Genomic DNA, 16,569 nt, shown 5'->3' with positions numbered 1-16,569 from the left:
TGTCATTTTTACTGATGACTGATAACGGAGATGCCATCTATGAAGCAACAGCACAACTTTTTCAGTCTAAAGGACAATATTTTAACTTAACACATAATCATATCCAGCACTGATGTTGTCAAAACAATAGATGATCTTCACTACAGTGCTCTCTGCAGGTAATAGACTACAAATATCAAAATATCTAAGAAGCTATGTAGTTTTGTGATCACCACAGTATCCCAATTGTCTAGTGCCTTCAGCTATAAAAAATATTTTGAAGAATGGATATGCTTATTTTTATTTCAGTCTCTAGTTTTCTGCCTTGTTTGCCTGACAAATCTGGTGGCCTTATATGATGGGGTTACGGCATTGGTGGATAGAGGAAGAGCAACTGACATCTGCCTGGACTTGTGCAAAGCATTTGACACTGTCGCCCATGATATCCTTATCTCTAAATTGGAAAGACATGGATTTGATGGATGGACCACTCAGGGGATAAGGAGTTGGTTCAATGGTCGCAATCAAAGAATTGCAGTCAATTCTCAATGTCCAAGTGGAGATCAGTAACGAGTGGTATTCCTCAGGGGTCAGTACTGGGACCAGTGCTGTTTAACATCTGTCTTTGTCGGTGTCCTGGTTCCAGTTAGGACAGAGTTAATTTTCCCTCATAGTAGCTGGTAGGGTGCTATGTTTTGGATTAGGATGAGAAGAGTGCTGATAACATGCTGATGTTTTAATTGTTGCAGAGCAGTGTTTACACCAGGCCAAGGACTTTTCGGCTTCTCGCTCTGTCCTGCCAGCGAGCAGGCTGGGGGTGCAGCAGGAGCTGGGAGGGGACAGACCCAGGACAGCTGACCCAAACTGGCCAAAGGGGTATTCCATACCATCTGACGTCATGCTAAACAATATATAGGGGTGGCTGACCGGGGTGGGGGGCCGGCTGCTCGGGGATAGGCTGGGCATCGGTCAGCGGGTGGTGAGCAATTGCATTGTGCATCACTTGTTTTCTTACACATTATTATTATTAATACTATTATCATTATCACTATTATTATTATTATTGTTATTATTATATTCCTGTCTTAATAAACTGTCTTTATCTCAACTCACCGGCTTCACTTTCCCGTTTCTCTCCCCCATCCCAGAGAGGGAGGGGGGAGGGTGAGCGAACGGCTGTGTGGTGTTTAGCTGCCAGCCGGGTTAAAGCACAACAGTCGGTGACATGGACACTGAGATTGAGGGCACCCTCAGCAAGTTTGCTGATGACACCAAGCTGTGTGGTGCAGTTGACATGCTGGAGGGAAGGGATGCCATCCAGAGGGACCTTGACAGGCTTAAGAGGTGGGCCTGTGTGAACCTCGTTAAGTTCAAAAAGGCCAAGTGCCATTCCTGTATCTGTGCCAGGGCAGTCCTAAGCACAAATACAGTCTGGGAAGAGAACGTATTGAAAGTATGAGAAGGACCTGGGGCTGTTGGTTGATGAGAAGCTCAACATGAGCCAGTAATGTGTGCTTGCAGCCCAGAAAGCCAACTGTATCCTGGGCTGCATCAAAAGTGTGGCCAGCAGGTTGAGGGAGGTGATTATCTCCCTCTACTACGCTCTTGTGAGACCCCACCTGTGTTCAGCCCTGGGGTCCCCAGTAAAAGAAGGACATGGAAGTATTAGAATGAGTACAGAGGAGGTCCATGAAGATGAGCAAGGGGCTGGACTACCTCTCCTATGAGGACAGGCTGAAGGAGTTGGGCTTGTTCAGCCTAGAGAAGAGAAAGCTCCAGGGAGACCTTATAGTGATTTTCCAACACCTAAAGGGGGCCTACAAGAAAACTGGAGAGGGACTCTTTATCAGGGAGTATAGTGGTAGGACAAGGGGAAATGACTTTAAACTGAAAAAAGGCAGATTTAGATCAGACATTAGAAAGAAATTCTTTACTATGTGGGTGGTGAGGTACTGGAACACGTACAGAGAAGTTGTGTTTGCCCCATCCCTGGAAATGTTAAAAGGCCAGGTTGGATGGGGCTTCGCAAAACCTGATCTATTGGAAGGTGTCCCTGCCTATGACAGTGGGGTTGGGACTAAATGTTCTTTAAGGTCCCTTTCAACACAAACCATTCTACGGTTCTATGAATCTGAGAAGGTTCTTCCAAAGCCTTCTCTTCTCCAGACTAAACAATCCAACAATCCCTCCTTTTTTCATCCTCCCCCCATATGAGAGATGCTCCAACCCCTTAATCATTTTTTTTTTTTTCCTGAACCTTGCTCCAATATGCCCTTTCCTTTCCTGTACTGGTGATCCCAGCACTAGACACAACACTCTGGATTTGGTCTCACAAGGGTGAAGTAGAGAGGAAGGATCAACTTTCTGGTGATTCTCAGCCTTATTCAGCCCAGGAAGCTCACGGCTTTCTTTGCTGCAAGAGCACATTGCTGGCTCATGATCAACTTGGTGTCCACCAGGACAGTAGGTCTGCTTCTGCAAAGCTGCTTTCTAGCCAGTCAGCCCCTAGGTTGTGCTGATGTATGGGATTATTCCTCCTTTGATACAAGGCTTCAAATTTCTCTTTGTTGAACTCTATGAGGTTGCTGGCAGCTGATCTCCAGCCTGTTGAGGTCCTTCCACCACAAATATGTGGTGCATCAACCACCCTTCACAGCTTTGTATTATCTATAAACTTTCTGAGGATGCACTTTCTCCCAACTAGATCATTAATAACTTTTTTTTTTTTGATATCTTTAGTCCTTTCATCTCTCAGACAGGCAGAAGATTAGAACTGCAAAGTCATTCAAAAATACCTGCTGAAATGGCTCTTTTTCAGTTCAATGACTTGAAGGAAAGGAAAGATTTGTCCAGCCTCATTTTTGATAAAAAAATCTGCAATGTGCTATCAGCATAGAAGTCTTTTATATAGTCTCCAAATACTCTATCTGGCAGACATTTTTGTCTTCCTTTCTAATAATGGCAGGGCAAAATGAAAATTGTGTCAACCACAGAAAAGAAATTTTCTGTGTATCAGCACAATGTTCTTTACTACAGGTGTTTTCATAGTGATGATATATTATGAAAATTCATGGTGTTCAATGGCTCTCACACATACTTCCACCTCATCAGTCACATGTCACTGTAACACCACTGTGTGCTCTCAGTAATCTTGAAATTATGTTAATAATGCAAAACAATATTCTGAATTCTAATTTCATTTTCATCACTAAATTTAATTGTATTAGCACATGGAAAATAGTCTTTTTATTAGGTGTCTATAAAACAGGAATTGTTTTTATAACTTCATATATGCTTCAGTGAAATTCCTTCAGTGAGAGTTGTGACAGGACAGCAGTACTCAAAATGATCAGCATCTACAGGCAAGTAGAAGACTTTCAAACAGTATCTCAAGGTAGTTAGTTGTACTTGGATAATCTAAACAAAAGCCAGGTGTCAATAATCTCTTGCAACTGGGATAAATTATCTCGAAATTGTTCAAAATAATTTAACTCCTAGCAACTCAACATAGCCTCTGCAACAGAAATTTTCTTCTGGTATGTGCTTCATTTAGTATATTTTTAATATCTCAAGGTTTCTGATTTAAATGATATTAATTCCAGCATTTAATATAGGCCATTATATGAATATGAACATCAGCAAAAATTGGAAGTCAATTAATATTAATTTTTGTGATCTTCTTGTCAGAGAGGCAGTATTTGTGACCATTTAGTATATGAGAATATTTTTTTTCCTATCCACAAAATTATTAGCTTATAGCATTGAAGGTCTGATAATTGAGTAATAGCAGTGAACAATTTATGGAAACATATTCATGCCTGTTATTTAACAATATCATTTACAGTAGCAATATGACAGCAAAATTTAGGTAACAAATTAGGCATTAGGTATTTTAAACCCAATTTTTTCAAACCAAACTCAAAATTTGATCAGTGCATTGTAAGAATCTTTTGTAGCATTTTACTTTGATTGTTCCAATGTTCTGCTTTAAGAACTTGTAAAAGAATTTTTGGTAAATGATTTTAAGTAAGTTTCATTTTATTAAAAAAAAAAAAAGGGAAAAAAAAAAGAATTGGAAAGGTGGTCTTAATTTGAGATCACTCACTTCAGGGGCATCCTGGAGAACATCAGAGCTGAATGAAGCGATACATGACCAGCTGGCTACAAATCATTGTTATCATAATAAGAAAACAGAAAACCTGTCAAACAGTTATACAGAGACTTTTCAATAAGATTGATACTCACATTTATGGTTATTCAAAATGAAGGTAATTGCATTATGTTTAATATGATGCTTACTAGTTTAGGAAACATACTGCAAGATTAGGACTTAAAAATAACAACCTTATAAAAAAGTTGGTTAGTCTAAGAAGACAGTCTTCTGAGCACCAGCCCAAAGTTTGAGTAAAATACATAAAGCAAATGACAGTATTGAGAGAGATAATCCAAGGCACTTTCATTTTGTAAGAAATGATATATATATATTTAGTGATAAAACTTGTGATCCATTCTTGTATGAATTCTTGTATGACTCTATTTAGTGCTCATCTTCTTGTCCCCTACTTGTACTACTTGTCAACACTATATTTAGTGTTAAAGACGTAAATATTTTGAAGACATACTGATGAATATGAATTAAAATACATACAGAAATACAGTAATTTTCTTCAGTTTGATGGCACTGTTCCTTTTACATTCTGAATACTGATCTTTCATTTCAACAGCAAGTTCTTACAAAATATAATATTAAAAGTAGTAATAATTCAGAAAAAGTTGCCTTTTTCTTTGTTTTTGTTGCTACAGCACAAAAGCTGCTCTGAATTAACTAGAAACTGAAAAGTGCCAGCAGACATTGATCATACCTGGCCCTACCCTAATTAGAGTAACCAGGTTTCTAATGATGCGAGCAATAACTAATCTCTTGACCTAGAATAACTAGTCAGTCTTGTATACAGGCCTGTACTCCAACCTGTACAAGGTAATAGAAATCAAATATCCTTTTTCAGATATTCATGAAAATGAAATATAGGTTCATTTAGTACAAACTGGAAAGATTGACAATACCCACGGATTATTTCTAGAAGTTTCTAAATGCTTTTTGTGTGTGTCTTTCTGTGCCTTTGAGTTGGTCTTTGTGAATGTCTGTCTACAATCATTCAAAAGTATTCTTTTTTTAATGAAAGATAATATCCTTTATTATCACCAGTCTGCATAAGTGTAAGATAGATAAAAATACAATAGAAAATATCATAGCTAAGATTCATCAATGTAGATGACTTCCTAAATATTTTAAGAGTCCAAAATATAAAACTTAGCTGTAGTTTCAGAAAAATGTGCAGATGACAGCTATGAACTTTTTGTTTTCATTGTAATTTAACATCATTCTGCTCTGCTTTTGTTACTCTATTATGTCTCCATGTAAGTTTTAGCTAATACTGCCTGTTTCTCCAGGCTGGGGTCACAGCCTTAAGGTTAGGCACATTTTTCACTTTTCTTTAGATAGGAATCTGGTGAGAATTTAATTCTCTCCTGACTTCTATGAGTGAAAGTGACTGCACAGAAGGGAGTGACTAAAATAAAATTGTCAAATGAAAGACAGGCTTTTTTGTTGTTGTTGTTGCTTTTGCTATTTATTCAATCTCTTTTTTATTTCCATATTTGTCATCATATAGTATATGTAATAAACACAGTTATGCATTTACTTAATGTACGGTACACTACAGGGACTTTTCCAAATGTGTATCTGTATCAAAGGTCTTTTATGCTTATGCTTGGTTTTAAGTTCTGAAGTTTTGTAAGATTTTATCATCGTGATTGAAAAAGTCAAATTCCTCAAGTTATCTCTGAAATAATTTGTGCAAAATTACTTTTCAATTTGCTGTAGCTTTATTACTCTAGAAGAGAGAAGAGTGGGAAGAGATGTGATAGCAATCTTCAAAGAAAAAGCAAAAAACTGTCTTTTGTTTTTGTTCAGAATAGAAAGAACAGAAAATGATAACTTTAACTTCCAATAAAGATATTTAGGACTTTGGGAAAATATTTCTATATATAGACGGTTAAACACTGAACTAAATAGTGTGTTTCTTGTTGTAACTTTATCACTAGAATTTTCAAGTACAGCCTAGCTGAATTTCATAATCGTGAAGGGATAGTTAGTCCTGCCTTGGGGAGGTGGATGCATGGTTTGAATTCTCAAGCTCCATATAGCCATACTTTTTGATTTCTGGTTGTTCATATTTCCCATAATTTGAGGATTTCAATATTTGAAAATATTCACCTGGTATTTTCTTTTTTTGCTTGAACCCAAAGAACTAGTTCTTTTTTCTGACAGTATCAGTGTTTTTTGTTGTTGTTGTTTTGTTTTGTTTTCTATAGTACATCTGTTATGTAGCCACACACTGACATTCCTTTGTTCTCATATATACAAAGAGGAAACAGTTACATTTAGTCAGAATCATGTTTTAGGGTAAAGGAATAAGAAAACAAGGTGGGGAAAAAAAAGAAATTCTGCACAAGAGAACACAGACTTTTTGTTAAACTCTGAGAACTTCAGCTTCGTTCTTTACGTTTTGTCAGTCATTTTCAGAGTAGAGTATAGATTGTGAAACACAATCATTCTGAGAGGTCAGGTTTTGCTTCTAATTTCCATTAGTCCAAGCCAAGAGAGAATTATGTCCAAAATGTCTGGAAAACTCTGTAAACATTACAGGTGCCTAGAAATATGAAAAGGCACATATGAAAAGTACACAATATCAAATATACAGTGATTTCATTATATCATAAATGACAGGCAGAAACATTTTATTCAATTTTGTAAAATGGAGGTTTCATAAGAGTGGTAGGAAAGAAGGGTAATTTCAGGTGATTTTTTTTAGAAAATGCATCTTAACTAAAAAGCTATGAAAATAATCTGTGATATGCTGTTCTCATGGAAATCACATATTCAGAACTGTATAAAATAAGTGGTAGTGCATGTTGAACAATGCAGTTTTTAAAGGTGTATGACATACTTCTTTTCCTTGGCTGAATGTGATAGTTTTGTGACTTTTATAACATATAATTAATATATATATATATATATAATATAAGGGTTGGTGTGGGTCATGGCACACAGAAGGGAATAGCCTCAGAATGTTTCTGTTGATATAATTAATCACTTAATTTCTCACAGGTTTATTATCTAAAGAGGCCTTGAAGTCTGTGACTTCTGCTCAGGAGATGTAATCTATATTGAAGAATTATTGTAAAAGATTAAGACCAATAGCTGGTGTAACTTGGGTTGATATAAATTCTATTAGAGAAGTTTCCTAGTGCTTTGGCAATTTCCATGAGCAGAATATAACAGGTGAAAGTATCTAACTTTACTGAAAAAGCTTTCTACATAGTGCCTTAGGAGATTAGATGAAAGAACCATTTCAGGACTTCCATTGCTGATGTGTTGAGTATATTTTTTCTGACGCAAAAAAGATCTTGTCCAGAGCTTCAAATAGAAGGGAGTTTATGAATATTACTTTCTGAGGAAAAACACACAGCATGTGTTTATATATACATGTGTGTGTGTATGTGTATAGGAACAGAACCTGTCCATTCTGTTACTCTTTACACAAAAGAGGATTTTAAATTTTTCAATATGTAACCACCTAACTTTAAGATATAACAGACAATCATTTTGTTGATAACGTAATGGATTAAAATGGACATTTCTTTTTCAGCAGCTGAGCCACAGTAACCAATTATGTGAATGATCTCCATTCATTCCACTGCAAAATTTCACAACATTTGGGCTTTCTCCAGGTCACCACTAGCAGTTGGAATCACTCCTGCTTAAACTTCCCCATTTAAGTGTGGAACAGACATCTGTGTATACATCTTTATTAGAAAACAAGTCAAAACAGAGTAACTGTAAAACTGTAAGTTTTCCTTTGAATAATAGAATATGTGTATATATATTTGTATATGTAATAGATCCTGATCATAAAATAGGCTTATTACACCATATACCTGAGTTTCCAAACTATGTGCATTCTATGAGTAGCCAAACAGAAGTTATATTTGTTATAGTTTTACCAAAATATCTCATGTACACTTCATTATTTTAATGTACAGCTCTCCAAAAAAAATCCAAACAAAAACAAACATGTGAATAAGGGATTAAATGCATATGGTGTCTGGTATTTTACAGCTCAAAACCCTTATGCAAAAACAAAGGCAATAAAATATTTGCAAATAGTTCATTTTCTTGCTATGGTTACCTAGGACCTTTTATTCATGTTTTGATTTCTGTAAATGTGTAAGAGGAAAAGGGAAATGAAAAACTGAAAAGAAATAACAAATAGAAATCACAAAGCTTGATGTAGGAAGTGGAAGCTACAATGAAGTAACCAACTCGGACGGTATCAAATGAAACATTAGTCTTACGTGGTAGGAATCAATTCTTGCAAAAAATGGAACCAGGCACCTTTGTATTCAAAAGCATTAGGGCTACCTATTGAACTAAAAGATACCTCACTTTTCCTGTCAGCAGGTGTCCTGTTTTTAGTCTGTAAGCAGTCTGGTGTACAAAACATAAACATGTGCTATATGCTGCTTTCCCTTGGCAGTCTCTAGCAACTTTGTCTACTAGGAATTAAACAACTCTAGCAAATATTGTCTTGTAGAGAAAGGGATTCAAACATATACATGAAACTCCTTTCATTAGGTTTTCTCTGGCAAAATACCAGTGACTTTTATACTTTTCTGAAGCTTTGCCACATCACTGAGGTTTTTAAAGCACACAGAAGAATTTTAAAAAGTCTATTATTATAACCAACCTAACCCTCTCTGACTTTTGAAAACAAAGATGGTCTGATATAGCTCTCTACTTTATGGCTGTGTTCTTTGGTGTACTCAACTAGTATTAGCTTTCCCTATTTGATTAGTGTATCACATCTATCACTGGCAAATATTGATTCTGAAATGCCCATTGCATAGAAATATTTATAAATAGAAGTCCCTCTACAATTGTTACTTTCCTACTTGCTTAATCTTGTTTCATAATATTATAAAAAATATATAAGCATAAAAATTAGAATTGAAAATTTAAGATCTACTTTTTCTAGAACATTTTTATCTAGTTGAATACGAATAGAAGACACATTCTTTAGAGTATAAATCTTTGACCTACAATACTTACAAGATGGCTTTGTGACAAAGTCATTCAAAATAAAATTACAATTTGTAAAGATTTCCAGTGGACTAGCTACTTCAGAACAGTTGTTTGTCCCCATACTCATCTTCTGTGATAATAAAAAGCAACTTATTTCACTTACAGTGAGGAATTCAAAGCCTCTAATTTTGTCTCATTTGCCATGACATAAGAACACACACAGAGTCAGTGCTACTTGTAAAGCCATCCACAGTCTGAATGCCTCATGTTAACTTCTTCATAGCACCATCCCCCTGGTGTTCCAATCTGGCTTCTCTGCTTTCTATACACAGCAGTATTCCTCCACAATAATTATTTTCACAGTACAACTTGTCTAAAATATACATATTCAAATATCTGTCCTTGATATGTACATCAAAAAATATTTGATGGTTTTGTTCGCTCCAAAACCTCTGTTTTTATGAATTAAACAGTCGGAAATCTTTAAAAAGCAGCTGAAGGGGGAAATAATTCTTAGAACAGAAACACTTCTAAAATCTTGTTTAAATACATGAATCTGTGATACAGATATATACATGAAGCAAGCCAATGTATACACTGAATATAATATACATATACATAATATGACTACTGAATATACGTGTATGTGATATATACATGAAGCAAGGCAATGTATACATTCCACATTCAAGATTACAAGTCAGCTCTTATTTTTTGAATCTTAATCTTCAGAAGTAAATAAAAACAACTAGATATTACAGTAATATTTTATTTTCTTATTCAGATAACAACAATGACAACAACAAAGACAGAATAGGACTAAGCATAAATAGTAGAAGCATACTAGCTTTAAAAGGGAAACTATAGCAAAAGTTCGTAGCAAAAACTTTTGAGGTTTAGCAAGAACAATATTAGGCATTAATCACTGCTTTAATCTTAAACTTTAAGAATGTGTTATAACCCATCAAGTTCGTGGAACTTATGAATGTGTTTCTAGTTAAACATACGCTAAAGTGTTTTGCTGACTAGGGATGGCTTCCTAAATCAGAACCTGGTATAATAAATTCTCACCTTTTCTGTAAACTAATTAATTTCCTGCTGTTATCTTTTCGTTGTTGTTTCTCAAGTGCATGGTGACATTTTGTCATATTCACCTATTTTAGATGAAAAGATGGGTTCATTTTTTAAAATCAATATTGGCTTTTTGGACTTATCTTTGCTTTCATTAATACCTTGCTGTGCAGAATATATGAAGATGGTCACAGCAGAACTCTCTTTAATCCTCACACTGGGTTATGTCTTTGATCATCTATTAACTGAGACTATAGTATATTAACTTTCAGCTGAGTCAAGATAAAAGGTTTCTGTGAGAGGAAAGTTTCCTTCTTTGCTATTCAGCACTCTTGGATATTAATAACAAGCAATATATGAGCTGTCTTTCCTTATAAACAAAGTAGACCAGAGAGAACTAACGCTCAGACACATTTTTCTGTATAGACTTATTGTGTTTGATACATTGACAGAGGTTCATATCATATATCTCTTAAAAGAAAAAAGCCCTTGAAAAGGGCGAAAAGGGCAAAAAGAGAAAAAGGAAGCGTAGGCTGTCAAGATGTAAGTAAACTGACGTCATTATAGATTAATATGAAAGAGCAATACTCCACACAATTTTGTGAAGTTTAACTTGAATGAGTAGTTTAAAAGTTACAATTAGTTGTTTTCAACCCTATACCATCTTTAAGACAGTAAGACAAAAGAACATAACTAGTGCCATATTTGAACAGACCAAAAGCCTGTTTAGTCCCTTATCTCTAATTATGGACAGAAGATAATATTTCACCAAATGACTTGGGTAAAATTGGCAGGTAGAATTAAATGTTCATATATTAAGCTTCCAAGTACATTTGTAGTTTACTATCTGTCTCAAAAATGTTAAAGGCATTATCATTGCTCTGACAATTCTGGATCTTCTAAATAAGTATCCTAATTTTTATTTATTTTTTTTGGAATTCTTTGTATCAGCTACTTTCAATGACACTAAATGCCATAGGTTTATTACAAATTATGATTACAAAGACAAAATTTCTTTGGATTTATCAACTTGAATGTTTCCTTATTCATATTATAGAGGAGGATGTATGTGTAGCAGCTTAGTGCTTGGCTGTTAGCATTTAGTGTTTAGCTAAGATGCCAGAGCAATGTTACCTGTCAGTTGAAACAAGGAATGATTACTTTCTCTCTTTTTTTCCTGGTAATTGAACTTGACATTTGTTCTAATTCTGTGATAAGAAATTTTCTGGACTTCTGTTTCTTTTTTTTTTCTTATGGTTGTAATACTTTCCTCAAAATCTTCTGGTTGTAATAGTGAATTTGAGGAAAAAATGTTGGAAGTGTAGTCAGAAAGTGGAGACTGGGAAAATATATTTTTCTCTAATACAAAATGTGTTCAAAATGTGTTTTGCATGCATTTGGGGGCTTGATTTTTTAGCATTTGAAGTCTCTTCATTTGTCATGGACTTAAATTACTGGAGCCATTAATTGTGATGATCATTCACAGCAATTTTGAAAATTAGTTTTTAAACAAGTGATATGCTAACCAAATACCGCAGAGTAGTACTTCCTAGCAGGGGAACAAATTGAAACACATGTATGCATTTCTTCAGTGTATTTTATGTTTCTATCAAACAATTTTTAGGGATGTTCAAACTAGGTATTAGGAAAAAAATCCATTACTGTGCTGGTGGTCAAACACTGGAACAGGCTTCCTAGCAAGGTGGTTGATGCCCCATGCCCATAAGTGTTCAAAAGACATTTGGATAATGCCCTTAATAATATGCTTTAACTTTTGGTTAGCCCAGAAGTGGTCAAACAATTGGACTTGATGGTCTTTGAAGGTCCCTTCCCACTGTTCTGTTCCGTTCTGTTCTAATCTAATTTCCTGAAAGTCCAAGAGGCCTCACAATAAGCAGTCAAGGATCAAGGAAGAAAGTATTCACACTAGAAGGAAGCAACAGGAAGATACAGGAAAAGTCTCAGATTTGTTCTCTGTCCTTTTGCTACTTAAAAAGGTGGGAAGAGGAAGGGCAACAACTGAAGGGCAACCATGGTCTGAACTTTTGGGTAGACCTGTGCGGTATCAAGAGTTGGACTTGATGATCCTTAAGGGTCCCTTCCAACTCAGGATATTCTATGATTCTATGATTCTATGATTCTATGAACTGTTTTAGCCAATAGAATCAATAGCAGAAAAGCTTTTAAGTTACTAGAGAAAGATTCCAACTTAACCTTAAAGAAAGAAGAAGAGGCTGGGGGACATACCAAAGAATGTGAAGATCTTTCTTGTTATACATAACTCTAATGTGCTTTGCTTCATATTTTTGTAACAATTCTGCTATCAGGAAGCAGAATGAGTTTTTTGCTAAACATTCTAATCTTAAAATCCCATCTAGTGAGCAAGTTAAGGGAGCTCTCCTGTGGTTAACAGCAGTTTCACAATTTTGGATGTGGAGATCATTAAAAGTAGACCGGGGTCATTAGCAGGTGCTTGCTTGCTTCTCTTTTTCACGGTATGTAAAGAGTGCCATGTGCCTCCAAATGCACAAAGCAGTTGGAAATCAAAGAACACACAGGTCAGGGGAGACACATTTACATTTTGAAGGGATGTGATAACCAGAGAAGCTATTCTGACAAGCTGCATGTTAAAGGTCGCTGATAGCATCTTCTAATATTTTGAGGAATGTTCCTTACCTGAACATTTGTGTCGTTAAGATACAGATGATCTATCTTGCTCCTTGCTTCATCCGTTTTTGCATCACTATAGCTTATAGAAATAGTGTATGGTTTTGGCCCGCAAATTCAGCTGTGTCACAAAGGGTCTCTTTTGTGCTCCCTCAGTCTCTCCACTAGTATGACTATAGTGTTCCAAGGCTCTGCTTTGTGGAAGGGAAATTTGTCCTTTCCCCTTCCTTCTCTCTGAATCATCTAGAAAACTTTGGACTCAAGACTTTGGTATGCAGACAAGTTGGCATGAAGTTTTCCATGAAAAGGAATATGGGATTGTAACGTGACATGACAGGTTTTTGAACAAGATTATAATAAAAAAGAAGGAAATAAACAGTCACAACCTAATCATCAGCCACTAAACACAGTATGGTTATACAGTATCTGGTGAAACAGTCACCTTAGGGACCTACAGTAAAGCAGAGAAAGCACTTTGTTAGCACAAACGATTTTGCTAAGTAAGAACATGAGCTTATTTTAATAGTAATTTGAATTTCAAAAGCAGACCAAAACACAAACCTGAGAACAGACTTCAAGGCAAGGCAAGCTTTTTCTGATTAATATACTCAGTTCTCCATAACCAAAAATCCCTAAATCTCCTACTGGAGATAACTTTAAAAAGCACGCAGAAACATTATAAAAACAACATGTTAGAAAAATGTAACACAGATCACAGACAAATCCTTATTATAAAACAAACAAACAAACAAAACAAAACAAAAAAAAAACAACTAGTTTTTATACTGCTTCCCGTGCAAGTCATTTTCCAGGTCTGATTCTAAGTTAAGTACTTTTTTTAGCTTATAGATTGTTTGGAAGATAAAGGAATAAAATGATTAATACACATTTATTTCTTTTTCAATGAGTGTTATATGACTTATCAATTTTGTAAATGCCTTATTAAAATGCCATTGCATATTCTTCAACACTCGTGAAGAGAGGAATTCTCATTATATCCATTCTACAAATTAGGAAGGGTGACACAAAAAGTCTATGTGACTTTTTTGCATGCTATAAAGATAAATGGGAATGTATGGTAACTAGTTGCATCTATACAATTGGAAATTGGCTCTTTTTGAAAGAGTACCACTTATTCTGTAGATGTTCAGGATCTAAATTAATCTCACACAGCTATAACTGTCAAAAGATTTACCATCTAGGCTATCTACTAATAAGTACCTCATAGTAGTCATTCGTTCCTCTAATTTCACTTTTGATCTTTCAAATTTTTTTGATCCAGAATTTTGTGCGTATATAACTCTATTTTTGATGCCTGACTTCAGAGCAGATCAGTGAGATTCAGCTGTCTCACAGATTCAGCTGTGAGTTTCTAGTGCAACATAGCACTACTACATAGTACTACATTGTACAATTGTTGGAACAATAATATTAACTTTGGGGAACCAGCATACTTACATGGTAAAAATAGTATTTGAACAATTTCTTAAATCCTTTCAAACTAATATTCAAACATATTCCAAATTGCATTTTCAGCTCAAGGGTATTTTATGTGGCAAACCCATATAGTCACTTTGGCCTTCCCAACACCAATTTGGAGATAGCAGAGCAGCCTACTCCCTGTGAGTCAGTAAAAAAGTCCTCTTGAGCATCCTTAAAACATTTTCTATACTTCAGAAATCTTTATAGTGAATCTGCGTCCATTTTCTTAGTACACTGATACTGATTTATAGTTTTTCATTTAAATCATGTAGAATGTACATTGACTTAAACATAATGGAACTTGGCTGTTACAAGCTACTATCTCAACTTCTGAACTCAAAGTCAAAGAACAAACTCATGAGGCAATAATCTGAAGTAAATGATGGTAACTTGCTGGTATACTCTGGCCAGTTGATTTATCAATCAACCTTGCTGTTTCCTTCCTTCACTGGAATTGTTGAGAACTTTTGGAGCATACCAGCATATCTGGCTCAGTGTTACAAGACACTCTTGGAAATGAAAATACCACATTTTGCAGAGCTTTGTTCTTTGGATTTTATGCTTTGTGTTTCCCTTTCTGCTAGGTACCGCCTGTTTTTTCATAAAACAGTTATAGTTTTGTTTTGCTTTGTTTTTTTATTAATGATTTTAAGGAAAGGAATAACATGCTGTTGTTACTCGTTTTACAAGCTCTTCTGTCCTAAGGACAGAAATATGATGCACATCATTCAAATACAAGACAATATACTGCCATTACTGCAATTTATTGAAAGTTAGCCAAAATCTATATGATCTAAGATGACTAATGATGCTTATTAAGATTTATAGTCAATGATTATATTTTTCCATCTTAATTTCTTATAATAAACCAATCAGTTTAAATTACTTTGGAAAAGATTTTTTTTTTCTGGCTAATGTTTCTTCAACTGTCAAACATTATTCTGCTTTACAGTTATGTTAACTGATCGACCTATCTATCACATTCACTTTCATTAATGATCAATCTAGTCATCCTCTCCTGAAAATTAAAAAAAAAAAAAAAAGACAAAATAAAGAAATATTTCCTGTATTTTGGAAACTAAGTTTCTGATGATTGCATGCTTCCAAATCTGCCTGATCTTCTTCATTTTTTTCTGAATACTGAGGGACCTCATACAACCTTGTGGGTGCCTGAGCAGAACACCTAGACAGCTGAAGAGTCAAGATTTCTGAAAACAAACAAGATTTGCTTCACACACTGAATCTGTTCTCTCTTGAGATTTTAGAAGCATAAAGGATTTTAATTTCACACATCGATAAAACAAGAAATGTATTTTGATACAGGCAACTTATAAGGAAGATATTGATTTAAGGAAGTCAGTTGTGAATTTTGAGGAATACAGTTGCTTACTGCCTGGACTGAGTTTTTTTGTCATCAAAGAATGTAGAGAACATAGCAGTGGTCTGTAAAATAGCAAAAGGTGTCCTTCATTCCATAGGCACAAAATATTTGACAGTGGTAAGGTCTGTGGAGCCATCTCCAAAAGGTTTGACATTAGAGAAAACAGTTCCAGGAAAAATCTATAATCTATGGAAATAAATGCAGTGCTTTTTTTTTTTGTGTGTGTGTGTGTGTTTTGTTTTTGCTTTTTAGAGAAAGTATCTTGGATTTTAAACCTTTCTTTGTGTTTTGTGTATTTTATATAATGGACTTTGTTAACAAAGTCAGTAAAAATAACAGAACAGTACTGTGATTGTTATTTAATATTAAAAAAATATATATTTTTTTAATATTAAATGCATTTGAGTTCAGTCCACCATGAAAAAATATTCAGAAAAAATAATGCTAGCAGAACCTGAAAAACAGTTTGTGCAATGTATAGAGAGAACCTGAAATCTCAGGTCAATAAATAAATTTCCAAAGCTGTCAGAAATGTAAGATGTAGCAAGAATGTGCAGTCTTTTCCAAATCCTCTCTTGAATCATAAAGCTGGTAAAGTAACAGAAGCATATTAATAAACATTCCCCATGGGATTTGGGGCCACTTAATACTCCAGGTAATCCAATTTGTCTTATCATCTTGAGAAGCACAAGTTTATATAGGATATATTCTCCTGGTGTTCCAAGGCCTATTCAATTACTGAAAAAACTTTAGCATTTTTATGACAAGCTGAAAAGGGACTGATTTTCTCTGATTCTTTTCTGCAGTGATCTTTTCTTTGACAAGGTGTCAATATTTCTGGTCT

The 16,569-nt window shown here is 35.0% G+C and overlaps 1 long non-coding RNA gene across 1 annotated transcript in view; it reads left to right on the top strand.

Moving 5' to 3' along the window:
* Positions 1-3,479: 3,479 nt before the first annotated feature.
* The window catches only part of LOC106035131 (uncharacterized), a 28,456-nt gene continuing 15,366 nt past the window's right edge, over positions 3,480-16,569 (top strand). The window contains exon 1 of the long non-coding RNA XR_001206556.3: positions 3,480-3,515. This is a non-coding gene — a long non-coding RNA (uncharacterized lncRNA). The remainder of the gene's footprint in view (positions 3,516-16,569) is intronic.

Source organism: Anser cygnoides, chromosome 4 (genome assembly GCF_040182565.1).
Source record: "Anser cygnoides isolate HZ-2024a breed goose chromosome 4, Taihu_goose_T2T_genome, whole genome shotgun sequence".
In the NCBI taxonomy this organism is placed as follows: Eukaryota; Metazoa; Chordata; class Aves; order Anseriformes; family Anatidae; genus Anser; species Anser cygnoides.
The sequence above is the reverse complement of the archived record's forward strand: the minus strand, read 5'-3'. Positions and strand labels throughout refer to the sequence as shown.